General features: G+C 40.4%; 1 protein-coding gene across 7 annotated transcripts in view; it reads left to right on the forward strand.

Annotated features, from left to right (window-relative positions):
- The window catches only part of DAAM2 (dishevelled associated activator of morphogenesis 2), a 209,423-nt gene that overhangs the window by 16,628 nt on the left and 179,674 nt on the right, over positions 1 to 13,121 (forward strand). For 5 of the 7 annotated variants that reach the window (XM_035557155.2, XM_035557129.2, XM_035557139.2 and 2 more), the window contains exon 2: positions 11,669 to 11,807. The exons of 1 other annotated variant lie outside the window; for it this stretch is intronic. The gene's annotated coding sequence lies outside the window, so the exon portion shown is untranslated. Of the gene's footprint in view, positions 1 to 11,668; positions 11,808 to 11,897; positions 11,976 to 13,121 lie in introns of all 7 variants that reach the window. One more of the 7 variants, XM_050709543.1, reaches the window with a different exon arrangement.

Consider the following 13,121-nt stretch of genomic DNA (forward strand, 5'->3'; position numbering starts at 1 on the left):
ACTGTAGGGAGAAGGAACATTTCTGCCAATGAGCACAATCAAGGTTGGGTTTGATCATGCAAGTCTACATTTCACGGCTTTGATATCATGCAGTAAGACTCCCTTCTCCCAGGACAAAGCTGTGGGAAGAGATGAGAAATCTCAGGGGATAGGTCCACTGGTAGTTATTAAACCTGATTATCTGGCTACACTCCCATCTTCTGGTCCTAAACAACTAAAAGGATTGAGCAGGAGTAGGATCAGACTACGTATGGTATTTTTGTTTGTTTCCCTAATCATTTACAGCTGACCATTACTTGGAGATAAGATACTGGTTTCGATGGACTTCTGACCTGAGCCTTTGTAGTCAATTTCTATGTTCCTGTGGTCTTCAAGAGTCAAAACACTGTGAAGATCCTTTGATGTTTCAGCTTTTCTATGCAGGAGAAACAGTCATATTCCTAAAATGTGGGCTGAGGAACCTGACCAGGTACTTCATAAACCTTCAGAAACTTATTCACATTTTAGAGAGTCCTTTAAATGTCAAGAATGAGCATGGAGAAACTATACTTTCACTTTTAGTACTGTCTGTACCTTCTTGCCAGTGAAAGAAAGTGACCGGCAGCTCTCCCTGTTCCCTATTTCAAAACTGGATTACAAACACTGTCAATTTTTTGCAGAAATGATTTAATTTGCTAACACTCTGCCAGTTATTTTTAGAAATGTTTTGCATTTTCTTTTGAGTTTAAATATTTCTCTAAATCTTAACATTTTAATCAGATGTACTCATCAATACAATGATTGCTGCTGATATTTTAATGAATAACAAATATTGTCAGTGCTTCCATTTTCCAGGGAAACTCAGCGCTTTTAAAAAAAAAAAGTTTAAGGTTATTTTTAGATGTTTCAGGCTGGTCTTGAAAAATCATTAATCTATTTGCACGCTCTTGGTCCTAGGCTGTCATCTGTTTTTTTTCAAATCTCAAGAAGGCTGTGACAGAAATATGTGGGAATTCCATGTTGCTCTGCATCAGCCTGCCAATTCTGCTCCTTTCCTTGTCAGGTCAAAGAGAGCAACCTTTTCAAGAAGGAATGAAACTACTGTAGAACCCTATAAGCATCCTTGCCTCTGCTGATCTGTGTGTAGAAGTTTCCTGGACTCTTGTAACATTTAACATCATGTAACATGATTTCCCTCTAACATGGAACTATTTTGTTCCCCCAAAAATTACAACAGTCCAGTTCGTCTCTGAAAACCTGTAGTCAATATATCATCAGCCACTGGATCTGTATTTTCCATTGATTTAAGATCAAGCCCTTGAGTGCAGTGGGTATGGTATGCTCATTAACCAGATTGTTTCTGATGGAGCTGAAGCAATGCTCTATTTAATCAACATAAGTTAAACCATGAGAATATTTTCTTGTCTGCAATCTTACATTATATCAATATGTGAGGATAAAGGGAAGAGATTTTATATAGTTAGCAATTTATTTTTCCATTCAGCAGTTTCCTTTGAAAAATTTCCAAGCACTTTACAAATATTAATGGACTTAGCACTCCATGAAACTGAGGCATGGCTTATTCAGATGCCTGCAACCTGACAGGAGTCTGCACTATTGTATAAACACTCTCATTGCAGGTAGGTTAGACGCCCCCTCCTCCTTGTTATTTTTTAGTTATGTCTATGTCCTCTGACATGTTACTTTGATGAAGTCATGGCAATTAACTAAAATATTATAACACCTTTGTCATCGTTATCTTTTGTCTCCTACCTTTTAGGCAAACCATATATTAACCAAAATTTTACTTCTCCCAGAATGCAAGTATATCACCTTACTGCAAAGGATTTGTACTCCTCTCCTTTCTTTCTCCACGCCCCCCCCCCCCCATGTTCTGGCTCCCCCAAGCATCTATTTATATTTCCCAATTCTTCTCTTCATCCCCTCCACCCTTCATTTAGGCTTTTGTCTGCACTGAGAGTGGTACTCAAAGTGGTACACTTAGGTACTTCCAGTAATGACTGCTTGTAAGAGACCTGCCCTAGCTAGGTAGAATGGGTTTACTTGTTAGATTAAACAGCACAAAATTGCAGAGAGGGTTTGTCAGGGTATCATTCTTCCTTACAAATGTCAGGAATGGAGCCATCCTTTTGTGCAGACAGTCTTGGTTTTCTCACTGAGTCACTGGCTATTAAGCTGAGATGCCTGGACTGTGAGTACCCTGCTTAAATCCATTTGGCAGAATCCTGACCCCCTCCAGGCAGGTGACCCCATCAGCATCTGCACAACAGATGAAAGAAAGCAAGATCTTGACCAAACATGAGGGGACTTTAGTCCTTTGCTACTTTTGCAGCCGTGTATACAGCAGGAACCAATTAAACTATGTTTCTAACAGCTGAATGCACAGAGAGACAGTTGGTTTTGTTCTTGCCTGTGCTCTGATCTGTCAGCATCCTCCTGCACTGTTATGCAGGGATAGAGTAATAACCATGCTAGGGCCCTGCCAATATGAACTGTCTTCCAACTGTGCCCTACTGAGATATGAACTTGCCCTCCTTGCTTGTTTCATACTTTTACTGCCCCGAGGGTCAGGCATCCCAATGAGTGAATTTCTCTGACTGTTGTAGAGGCCCTGAAATGCGTTGCCAATGCCAGAAGTACAAAGCTTGACCTTAGCCTTTCATCGTCAGCAGGATTCAGGCAGCCTGTGTGAATGTTACGAAGTCTTTGGCACTCACCATTGCTAAGTTATAGGGAGAAAAACAGATGCATTTTCTGACTAGGTGAAATTTTCCTTGGGGGACCCATGAACTGTTTTCCAGCTGTGTCTGGGCTTATCTAGAGTAGCTTCATGTACCTGCTGGGGGGCATGTGTTAAGCCATAAATGTCCAACTGTGCCCTTTGTGACACATTTTGTGTTTAAACAGAGGCAAAATTTAGCAGGCAACTCCACACTGCCTCATCTCCTGCTTGCTTACAACAGTGATGTTTAGTATGTTCACATCTATTGGGACATCTCCAGAGGCCCATACTCTTTCTGATTTATACATCTGTTAGTGTAGCTAAGCTACTGTGAAATGGGAGCCTTATCTAAGAAAACACTTACTGTAAATACAAACTGGAGTTGACCCTAATATAAAACTTCAATATTTTCATATTGTATCACTGCACTTTTCATAAAAAGTGGATTAAGAAAGCTGCTTCATCAGACTTGAGAGTTAATTTTACAATTATTGGCCTTCATTTTTGCAAGATATATCAACAGAGATAACCAAAGGAATGGACTTGCCTGCACATACAAAATTCAGATTACACACACATTAATATTTTGCTTTTTCTCACTTTTCAGATATTATTCGTAGCTGTATGTATTTTTTATTCACAGCATATTCTTCAAAGAGGAAGAAGTTATGATCTTTGTAATCAGGTATCAAAGGTCAGGGAGATGATACTGTACCTCTGTACAATGAAATGCCTAATTTGTTATTGTCAGCTGCTTTAAACTAAGAGTGAGAATGGCTGCCTCACTTCAGGCCATAAAACTTAACCTTATTCTACCTCTCACTGTTCATTTGGAAAGTCTTACGTTAATGTGTGACATTAGTGGGATAAATGTTCTGTGGAGTCTGCTGGACTGCATGTCTAGTATGCAGTGTCTGGGGCTGTAGCAAACAGGACGTGAAGACCTTGTTGTCCCATGAATGCACATGACACGGGATCCAATTGAACATCCTACAGCCCCTGGTGACATATGGGAGTGCAGCAAATTAAAATGGAAGCAGATGGTGAAAAAGTCCCCTCTGTGTGTTGCCTTGTCTTGTCCTTCAGGGATGTTGCCTTAAGTCTTTGATCCAAATAGCCTGCTGAGGAAGTATGTCTCTGAGCTATGATGAAACAGCGCTGGGAACTCCATGTTCAGTTCTGGGTACTCAATACTAAATGGTTACACACAATGTACGAGGGATAGGGGGAGAGAAAGGCAAACATCAGTTATCCCTTGGAGTGCTCATTAGTCATGGTCTTTTGGGATTCTTTAGCTCTTTCAGGAATAAATATAATCCACAAAGAAGCTAGAGGGTGCTTGACAATTTGTTGCCAGGCTTGATGACAGCACCTCCAGAGAAATAGGAATAGTTCTCAGACTTCCATTAAAAATCCCCCTATTTTTATCTCGGGCTTGTTTCTGCTGGCTGGCCACTGCTATTAATTGCTTTTAGGTGTTTGCATGTGTCAGGATATGTGCTTTCCAATGTGTTATCTGTTTGTCTGTGTACCTGCCCACCTGTTTGTAATGAAACAGCACAGGCTGTGTGAATGCATAAGCTGTATCTTCTAGGTTTCCTCTTTTAAACTGTGTAGCCCTAAGTTCATGAGTTCTCTAGGTTCTTATAGTTGCATTTGGATTTTTAAAGCTGAATTTTATACCAAATTTTTGGGGGCTTGTTTCTAGGGCCTGCTTTGGCCATTTGATTGGATCTCACACACTGTATCTTGTGAGGCTGTTAAGGTGGGGAATGGTGGGCCGTATAGCCACAGTGAAGCTCCCCAACAAATGTACTGGTGGGTATCACAAAAAGCACTTTTCCCAGTTCGGTGATAACTTGAAACAGTCTAAAAAGTCTCTTTGTAGCAAAGATGCCAAACTGGATTTGTTTAGGATCTCTGGACTTCAGTTATGTTCCGAGTGTCCCACGAAGCCTTGGGGTTACAGTCAACATTGTACTACCAGGTAAACACAGCCAGACTTGAGTTTGTTTATCGGTCACTGTGCATGGTTCTTAAAACACCAAGCTAACTTTTACATATTCACTGAGGAGACACAGTAATCACCGCATTATACTAGCGTCTGCGTATCTGACACACCCAGTGATTTGTTTGCAGACTTTCCCACACCCTCAGAGTTGCCACTTCTTAGTTTGGGTCATTTTTAACATGGCTGTGTCAGATATAATTTTCCCTCCAGATATTTTTGGGTGTAGCTGATTGCAGCAAGGACAGAGGATAAGAGAAGACTGCTTCTTGAAGGATGATGTGCAGCTCACCTGAGTTACGTCATTAGAGACCATTAGAACATTTCAGGTTTTGTTGTTTTTTAGCTTTGCTTCCACACACACACATCTACCTCTTACCCATACAGTCACAACTGTTCTTTCTTTCTGTCCTTCTTCCTTTACCCAGCAGTGGAACATGATAGTCCTGAGAATCTAATATGGGCCTAACCAGACCTCACCACACTGAACCACAGGGCCAACACAGGCCTTTCATTTTCTTATTGCCATTTGGTATCAGTAGGAAGATTTCATTATATTCCTGTTTCATCAAGTCTGTGTGCTGTATCAAAGAGTCTGTGTGGTTATGTTTATTAGGATTTTACGATTTTTTGCCTTGACTGTGTCAGATATTGGAGGTCTCCAGCTGGCAAATGGTGTCACAGAGCTGACTAAGTGGCCCCTTGTCCTGCCTGCTCTGCTAACTCTGCTGAGCCAAGCAGTATCTGTCAAAGTATATGGAAGGGAAGGAAGGATTTTGTTTACTCAGGCAAACAAATGAGCTGTAGATGGGAGCGATGCTGCTGCTTTGGCCATTAATTACAGGCTGCACACTTCTCAAGTACCAAAAGCTAAGCAACCTCCACCTTTCTTAATACTGGGATGAGAGACCGACATCTATAGGAAGCAGTGCTGGTAATTTAGAGGCTTATATGAACTTTGATGCAGGTTTTTTTTGATGCAGTTTTTTTTTGATGCAGGTTTAAGACTGAAATCTGAGAGGAATTTGATATTAATAGGGTATCAAAGTTTCTTGCCTGTGCTCCACAGTGCTTTGGAGCACTAAATTTGTCATTTTGGAGGTAAGGATTCAAGGTTTGTGTAGCAAAATGTGTAGTTCTCAGGTACTTGTCATGAGGTGCACTATGAATGGGACACAGTTTAATACAGCTGCCTTTTATTTCTGGTTTCTCTTTGTCTTCTGGCTGCTTGTTTCTGATTTTCCACAGACCCTTACACTGTCCTTTTTCAAAAAGAAATTGATATAGATCATCCCTTGGACTCCATCTCTCTGTGTCTGAGTTATGTTCCACTGGGCCAACTGCAGGACCACATTTACAAAAATATTTATTACTTGTGGATTCTTCAGTTTTTACATTCAAATTTTGTACAATTTGTGATGTGGGTGTCCTCTGTAGCTTCAGCTCCAGAAATGGGTCTCATCTTTCTTAAGTAAGATTTAAACAGCTGCACTTTGCCAACAACAGCTATCACTACCTGTGTAGCAGCGTTAACTACCAGCTGAGTAGGGACTATTGTCTGCTACTGAGGTCATCTCTTCCATTGTAGTGACTGTTTTTAAAATACCACAGCTTGGGAGTTGCTTGGAGTGTCTCTTCATGTGTTGGCTTGGCACTGACCTATGTGGCTGTGAGGCAGTGCTTCTTGGTTACTTTCCTGAGGACTTACTGTGATCAGCTCCGTGCGGTACAAGAGATGGGTAAACAATGCAGCAAGCCCTGCTTTTCCATATCTGCTGCACTAAGACTGAGGTTGCCTGGAAAATTCAACAAGCATAGAAAGCAGCATGCTGGAGTAGTGCCACAGCCTCATCCTTCCTTGTGTGTCAGCTGAATTTGCTGGGGAGTTACGGCTTCTCCTTTGCACAAATACAGTAATTCCCCTGAGCTCTTACTAGCATGCTCCTGTGAACAGGGTGCACCATACTGTGCAAAACCTCCACATACTTCACAAATGTGATCTAGGTTTTTGTCTGAGGTTTGAGCAGAACTTGACAAGTGGTGATTTAGAGCTGAACAAGAAGCAAGGCTGGAGAAGCATGCTAAATATTTTTCTCGTTTAGCTGAGTTGTCTAAACACACTGGAGAAGACAAGCTTGCACAAAGCCTTCTGATATTGACTCTGAGTCAGGCATTATTATCCCTCTTTTAGAGAGTCAGAAACAAGAATTGGCTTGCCCGTGCCCACACAGAAATGCACAGCTAGAGTCAGCATTACAGCTTGGTTACTCAGACGCACACGGACGTGCACCATGTATCACACTTCTTCCCACCCTACTTGCTGTAAAGTAGGGACGCTTCTCGTGCAGTGGTCAGATGCATGGTCTTTGTTCTACTGCTGTCTTTCATGAGTATGCTTTTTCTCTTTTTAGTGTAATTTTATTTTTAATCTAAAAGTGTTCATTAATAAAGTAATTCTAGTCAATGTGTTGTGGTTTCGTAACTGTAAAAATACAGCTCCTTGAGCCTGAAGAGTTTGTAACTGTAGAGCTTTCTGTTGCTGGCTCTCCTGGACAAACTGGTGTGTACCAGTGGCAAGCAGGAGAGGACATGCGAAGAGTGGTAGAAGGAAAATTCCCTTGTCATAGCAAAGCACAACACTGAAAATAAGAGAACAACCAATGTAACGGAAAGCAGCAAGTTCTAAAAGGTTTAGAAAATGTCAGGTTGGTTGAGACTTATGTTTCCTGTCTGTTGATAGTTTTTGAATGCCTTTGCCTCTCCCTGGATGTTGGGCATAACTGTTTGTGTCAACTTCCCTAGGCTCAGAGCAGAATCTGCAGGCCCTTTCCTTTAAAGCCTTTGGAATTTACATAACCCTGCAATTGTAGCAATGCAAAATGTGGCTCTGGTTACAATAACACGGGTTTAGGGAACGCAGGGAGAGATTGTAGCGGCAAAGGCATAAAAGCAAAACAAAACAAAACCCTACATGCTGTTTTAATTTTCAGCAGCCACGTGAGAACTGTCCTCCAGTTCCTAGCTATAAATAAATCTCTGCCGTCATAGGAAGACAAAAAACAAAACAGTTCACATTCCTCACAGCATTTTCTTAAGGTTATAAAATAAAGGAAAGGTAAATATTTCAAAAGCAGAGTATGTCTGTGCTGAAGAATGCCAAATTGGTACTCAAGGGGGTTGATATTTGCATCAAGTGAAAAAATTTGGCATTAAACTGCTCTTTCTCTGCTCCATCTCCACCAGCTGTTTTGAGAAAATCACTTAGGACTGCATATGGATAATGTGCCAGGCAATGCTGCTTAAGCCCCAGGGGTACGCTGCCCCAGTGTCAGCTGAGGCAGGAGCTTTCTTTGCGATGAATGAGGACTACACAGAAGCGTGCCTGTTGCTTGTTCTTCTCGGATGTTATATCCTAGTCCTGTTATGTGTTGTGTTAGGAAAATGGGGACTTGGTGCCAGGGTTTTTCCACTTTCCCGGTTACTTGGGGTTAGGCCTGCAGCTTGCTCCTTTGAAGAGATGCAGAATTAATGGGAATGCCCTTCATGCCTTTTCTCCAGCTTTGAACACTCATTTATTAGACTTAACTTGAAGGGCAGGATGGATAGAAGGCTGTATAAGGTACTAGGTGTATGTTGTAGAACTGGGAGTTTTGTTGCATTGGCGCTCTAACCAGAAAAAAAAAAATCATTTGCACATAAGTGATAAAATATATCTAGGTCTACAGTACATCTGTTTTCCAGAAGCCATAGCAATAGTGAAAGCTGAAAGAGGGAAGCTTTTTGGAATATGCTTGTACTCCTGGAACAGCACTGGGGAGCAGATTGGGCATCTGAAGATAAATTTTTTGCTACCCCTCACAGGAAGGGAATATTGACCCGTTATGCTGGCACTGCAGCAGAAGAAAAGGTGGAGGACTAGCTTGATGATTTGGATGTGGCAACAAAAAAAATATCTTAATTTAAGGTTTATCTATTCCTCTGACTGCTCAGATGCATGGAAAAATGTTGAAGTTAGTGAAGACTAGTCAAAGAGGCTGCACTTTACTGCCGAGTTTTCTCTTGCAGTGACACATCCAGAATCATCATTTCTCAAATTCACTACACAATTCAGCTGGGGATGAACAAATACCAACACACTTTCCAAGGCAAACTCTTCCTGCCTTGTTGAAAAATTACCCCATATCCCCATGTAATTTTTTCAACAGCATGAGGGAGTCAAGGGGAGAAGTGGATAGAGAATCTTGGCATCAGTTTCCGTCTCCCTTGCATTAAATCTAGCCTCCTCCTACAGAGTTGTGGTCTCAAATGAGATGTCTTATTATGGATTGAGTGGCTTAAGAAAAAAGAAAATTGTTGTATTTTTCCAGCCATCCAGATTAATTAATAGAAATACCAGTGGCTGTACCACTGGCTGAAAATCTAAACAGAGTATTTTGACTCTCTTTGTTGAGATGAGGAATGGGTTTTATAGAGCTGTGAGACAAAGAAAGAGTGAGTGAATGAATGAATGAACACAGCTGTAAGATGCTATAAAGTTTTTATTTCTGTGTGTTTAGGATGACCGCATTATTCATAAGTGGATGAGCCACGAGTGAGTTGCTCAACTTATCCCAGTAAAAAAGCTGTGTGCTTACTTGGTATTATCAAAGGTTTTAATTTCTGCCACTTTACTTTGTTGAGTCATGTATTTATTCATGTTTCCCTTGCTCACTTCTTTTAGGTGACAACAGGTATTGTAGAAACACTGTCACAACTCAGGATAGGATTTAGTTATGTGGCCACATGCTGACACGGCTAAAATGTGCACAGAAGGCTTTTGAAAACTGTGTAAAGATCATGTGGTTGGATAGTGAGATCCTGTGGCACTGACAGATGCAAAGGTACAAATGCAGAATCAAACAGCACGATCAACAACAATGCTGTAGAAATAAGCAGGTCTGCTTGATAAATAAGCTTCTAATTGCTACTTGTAGCAAAACAAATGTGGTCAGCTGTTCAAATTCAGTTTCAGTGGATCAGAATGGAAAATTGTTACAATTGCAGGTGTCATAGGGTAAGCTACCCTACTTTCAGACTCAGGGATGAGAAGATATAATGCCGTGTGAATCGTGTGGCTAAGGGTAGCTCTTTAGGGAATATCAGGATAGACTGAGTCATAAAGTATTAATACAAGGAATGAGTGGAGATAACCTTCAGCAGAGAGACCTGGACATACCAGAGAGAGTCCAACAATGGGCTGTGAAGATGATTAAGAGGCTGGAGCATCTGACATACCAGGAGAAGCTGGGAGACATGAGGCTGTTTATCCTGGAGAAGAAAAGGCTTAAGGAGGTCTTATCCATGTATATAAATAGCTGATGGGGAGAAGTAAAGAAGATGTAATGAGATGCTTCTCAGTGGTGCCCGGAGACAGGGCAGGAGTTAATGGGCACTAATTGAAACACAGGAAATTCCATTCAAACATTAAAAACAAAACAATACAAATAAAAACAACACTCTTCTACAGTGAGGCTGATTGAATACTGGAACAGGCAGAGAGGTTGTGGAGGCACCATACATGGAGATCATCAAAACCTGATGGGATGGTGCCCTAAGCAACCTGCTTTTGTTGCCCCTCCTTTGAGCAGCGGCTTTGGAGTAGATGATTGCCAAAGGTCTCTTACAACCTCAGCTGTTCTGTGAATCTGTGATAACTTACTTGTTTTTTTCTTGTGACTGAGTCAAAACAACTCAGTAACTGTGATCACAGGTGGCACTTATTAGCAGGACCAAGTACTATTTGGGATGAGCTGTCCTATGTCCTCTTAAAATAAGTTATTTCAGGGCAAAAATGAGGAACTGTGGTGAAAGGTTTCTGGAGGTCATATAGATTTGCTTCCTGTATTATATATAATCAGAGGTTGAGTAGAGGACTTCACTCTCGAGTTTCTAATGTGTCATCTTTCATCAGTATCAAGTTCTCAAAGAAAATAAATAGATAAACAAATAAGTCCTGAGTTGGCCCCATGTTGATGAATCTGTGTTAAAACTGATGTCGTTACTTCAGTGGAAAACGGGGTTAGTGAAGTGAAAACAAGGCCCTGTGTTTCTGTTATCCCCCAAAGACTACAGTTTCTATGAATAATCTTAAGGCACCCACAGAAGAACTGATGATTTTAGTGATGTTTCTCTTAAAACAGCTTAATTAAATGGCATGGGAAGCAAACAAAGAGAAGGTCACTTTAATGGCATTTCCTAAAATGACAGTACAGCAGCAATTGTGGAATGTCTTGGAGCATAATCATTTGGCTTTAATAATACATAAATAAATAAAATAAGAAAATTAGCTGACTGATAAAAGTAAATAATTCGTAACAGGTCTTCTAATTGTTGGAAGTCATTTCTCTAGAGCAACTGATACAAAGAATTCAGAGCCATTGGCTCTATCAGCTGAAAACCATCTTTGTATATGTTATTCAAACTGCAAGGACAATTTTTTTTTTTCTAACAATGATCGCTTATGATCATTTCCCCATACTCAAAGTTAAGGATTGAGTAACCGATTGTCAGTTTTGCTACAATGCAGATGCAGTCGATGTTGAAGATACAAAGGTACATGTGAGGTAGTCATACTAGCTTTGATTCTACAGTGTACTCTGTGTGGTGTTGAGTACTTCAGCAAAGAAGCATTTAAAGTGCTTTCTTATTTTTACATGCACAAATAGTACCCACTGCCTGCATCTTCTTATGTCAAGCATGTACATATCAATCACTCTGGTTTCAGACAAAGTGATTCCACCAAAACACTGGAAGACCAACACTGTACTGAAGTTAACAGAGGCCGTACTGGAACTTCTGTACACATTTCTTCTATAATTTCTTTTGAAAGTCACTGAAACATTGTAGATGTCTTTTATATCGACAGAAAGCTGACAAACTATTTGCAATTGTTTCTCCAGAAGACCATCTCTACTGTCACAGCAGCTGTACTAAGTCATCTGAAGGTGAACTTTTCCTACATGACGAGGCCTTGAACTGAACACAGAGTACTATACAGAGAGAGAGAAGAACAAATCAAAAACTACACAGATCATCCAGGTTAGTTGTGATTTACAGGATGGGCATGGGAGTGGAAATCCTAAAAATACTGGGAATGGGATTTTAGCTATCACTTTTTGTTCTGTTAAGCTTTCATGATGTTACCTACGTTCACCAGGCAAGAGGAATCTTCCACTGATTGCAAGGTGGTCTTCAACACAGAGCAAGGTTACAGCAAACACTTACTGTCCCTAATTATATATAAGCCAGGTGTGTTTAGAAGCAATATAATTCCTAATGTCATCGAAATTGTAAGTTCCTACCCCTTCTGTTCTCTTTACCATGTCATCATTTAAATAAAATAGAACAGAACTTGGATCCAGGCTATGCTACAAGTGTTAGTCGTGCTGTCACTCAGTTTGAGGGACAACATAATAACTTGGTTTTGATTAGAATTACAGTCTAAACTGGAGGTGTTTCTTGTAAGTTAACTCTCTTTTAAGTCTTGTAAATAAGCACATTGGAAATGGTAATTTAGTAATGTTCTTGATTTTATGCTCTAATTTTCCTCTTTCCTTTCTTTTTCACTCCTCTGTTCTTCTAGAATGGCCACCAATTAGAAGAAAACTTAGTGTCAGCATCTTCCTCCTGAGTGCAATTTAGAATCCTCCAGGGCTTCAGTCTATTAAGAGCTTGTGTATTCAATTTGTGCGCCAAGTCTGATTACACCTAACACCTCATCATTTTCAGCATCCTTTCTGTTTCTTTCATAGTGCTTGCAGCAATCACAGAGAAAAAAATAGTGTGAAACCTCTCTTTCACATAATATTTCCACTGTACAGGATCCGAAATACTGTGAAGTTGTGGCTGATGGTGCGTGCTTCAGCGGATGTAAAGGAGTATATCAAGTAGTAGGGAAGTGGTGAATCAGTTGTCAGGGCTCAAGCTCAATCATACTTCTGCTGAATTGAGCAGTAAGTCTTCTGCAGTTGTCTCCAGAAGCATAACCCTGCCCTTCTGTCGGTATCTTAAATGGGGAGAACCCAGATGTTAGAACTTTACAGACAGCTGACAGAAAAAAATACAAATGCTAAACTTCAGATTCTGTTGCCTAATACAAAGTATGATGTTTTGCTCACAGCTTTATTTTCCTAGATGTATATGAATATGTATTGAAGAGGAACATGTTTACGCCACATAATATTAAAACATTAGCATTTTACGTCTTTGAAATCTTGTGGAAAACTAGTTAATTCTTGATTAGCTGCATCCCTTGAGGTGACCAGTTTATTTTCTGGCATGTGCAGTGGTTCAGGAACAAAGAGTGCTTTTAGGAGCCCAGTATATGTGTATGTACCTCTTACAAAGAATCAG

The sequence above is a fragment of the Cygnus atratus genome, chromosome 3 (assembly GCF_013377495.2).
Source record: "Cygnus atratus isolate AKBS03 ecotype Queensland, Australia chromosome 3, CAtr_DNAZoo_HiC_assembly, whole genome shotgun sequence".
Classification (NCBI taxonomy): Eukaryota; Metazoa; Chordata; class Aves; order Anseriformes; family Anatidae; genus Cygnus; species Cygnus atratus.